This window comes from Tupaia chinensis, unplaced genomic scaffold, assembly GCF_000334495.1.
Source record: "Tupaia chinensis unplaced genomic scaffold, TupChi_1.0 Scaffold000001_1, whole genome shotgun sequence".
In the NCBI taxonomy this organism is placed as follows: Eukaryota; Metazoa; Chordata; class Mammalia; order Scandentia; family Tupaiidae; genus Tupaia; species Tupaia belangeri.
Window position 1 is genome coordinate 8350439 of NW_006159427.1, and position 2500 is coordinate 8352938.

Consider the following 2500-nt stretch of genomic DNA (forward strand, 5'->3'; position numbering starts at 1 on the left):
CCGCACGCTGCGTGGCAGGAGACAGACAAGCTGGTTCCCTCACAGTTCTTGAAGCTCCCAGCACAAAAGCCAGGTGTCAGCAGGGCTGTGCTCCCACTGGACACCCGCAGGGAGACTCCATCCTGGACGCCCGAGCTCCTGAGGAGCCAGGTGACCCTGGCGTGTGGCAGGGGCCCTCTTGTCCATGCTCTGTCTCCTCACTGCCTTCTTCTCTGCATCTGTGTCTTCTCCTTTTCTTTTCTTTTTTAAAAAGAATTATTTATTTAATTTTATCTCTTTATTAATTTATTGTTTCAGTTTAACCAGAGAGAGACACAGAGAGAAAGAAAGAGAGAGACACAGAGAGAAAGAAAGAGAGAGCACAAGTGAGAAAGCAAGCCACCAGGTGCAGGACTCGAACTGTAGACAGTTCAGGGCCTTAACCACCGTGCCTCCTGCTGGTCTCCCATCCTTTTCTTAGTACATACCAGTCATTGGATGGAGGGGTGACCCTCAATCCAGGACAGTTTCATCTTGGGACCTGCAAAGACCCTATTTGCAAGTGAGGTCACATTCTGAGGTCCTGGGCAGACTTGAATTTGGGGAACACTATTTCGGATGCCACACTGTCTATGCAGCAAGTGGAGAGTGGCTTGCTCTTACCAATATGAGAAAATGTGACTTTTTTGGGGGGGGAGGGGAGAGGTTTTTGCTATAGGGCACGTGCGCTCGCCAGCAGAGAGAGAGAGACAGAAAGTGAGAAATTGCCCCCCAGGGGGGATGGCCACGCTGCAATCCCTTCTCCACCGTTCTCCTCTCGGGATCTTGGGCACGTACACACACACACCCAGCGTAAGTTTTAAGCCACTGGGTCCGGGATGCGAACCGCAGTCGACTACATTGGAGTCCAGCGATATAGCCATTACGCTAACTACTGGTCCCAAGGAAATGTGACCTTTAAAGGCAAATGAAGCACACACATGATTCCAGAATGAAACCTGCCCTGCCTATGTAGACCTTCTCTTTTGGTTCCTAAGTAACCCAGTGGGCCGTCACTGCAGAGACTCAGGGGTCAGGGTTAGGTCTGAGATACAAGGTGACACACCCTTGTCTGGCAGAGGGCTGTCTTCTCATCTCAGCCACCTTTCCGATGGCTCAGAGTCGAATGGAGAAGGGAGATCAGCCCAACAGCTGGAGCAGCTGGACCACTCCAGAGAGCCCGCGTTCTCCAGCTTCCCACAGCGTCACCTGAGCTCTGAGGACATCGGCTGTCACGTCAGCTGTCCCCAGAGGAGAGGGATTTGATGGTCAAAATACTCATTTTTCTTCATCTCTTCAATCGTTTTCCTTTACAGGATTAGAAGTACGTCACACAATAACAATAGTTGAGCCCAGTGTTACGTTTCTTATATGCATCTCCTTCATTGATTCTCACAGGAAACTTGGGAGGTGTTATCGATGTTCCCATTTTATAGATGGAAAATAGACGGTGGTGGGGTAAGATGTCATGTGGCCACACCCACAAATGATGCACAGGCATCTGGGAGCCCTGTGGCCGTTCATTTACACACCAACGGCATGTGGGCAGCGGTTCTAGGAAGCCTTACAAAACATTTATCACTTTGTCTTTATAAAATTAGGTTTAGGGGCCAGACAGTGTTGCAGCAGTAAAACATGTAGCTCTGTGAGGCAATCTCACATGGTAAGGTTCCTGGTTCAAGTCCGGAGACCTTCCTACGTACATGAGGAACACGCATGCCCATGATCAGGGCCTGGATGAAGACTGGGGTGTCTCACAGCCTCAAGACCCTACTGGGAAGTTCTCTGTGTGTGTGTCTCATGAAATGAAAATCTAAACAAATTTAGAAAATAATAAAATAAACTCTTTTAGGGTTGACCCTGTGGTCTGATGGTTGGCCGACTTCACGGTTCAAATCTTGACCCTGGCAGCCCGAAAGCCACGCCAGGCAAATACACACACGTGCCCCAAATCCTGGGATGGTGGTGAACTGGAGAATGGACTGTGGTGTGACCATGTCCCATGGGGTCAAGCACTCTCTCCCTCTCTCTCTGCCCCTTTGTCTCTCCCTGGGGAGAACACACTCCCTCTGGAAAATAAAAAAGTAAAAAAACACTGAAAGTAAAGAAAGTTTAGTATTTCTACACCTATTTTAAACCTAATGCCGCTCGTAAAATTGTTTATAAGAAACACGCACATTCCTGAGCCCTGATTTACTTTACTGGTGACTTTTATACACTTCTGGAGTATTTGTTTGCTTAGAGATTTGAAAGTTTAAAAAAATGTAAACACGATGGAACAACCTGTCAGACTCTGAAGAACTGCCGAGGAAATGCTTTTGAAACAGTAGCAGAGCAATTGCTAGAGATCTGAAGCAACAGGGAACACTGAAGAATGAAAAAAAAAAAAAAAAGCAAAACCAAGACGTGAAGCAAGGAGAAGAAATGGTGTGAAAATTGCTGTGTCGAGTTCCAGGTAACAGCAGTTAAAAAGCAGTCATCG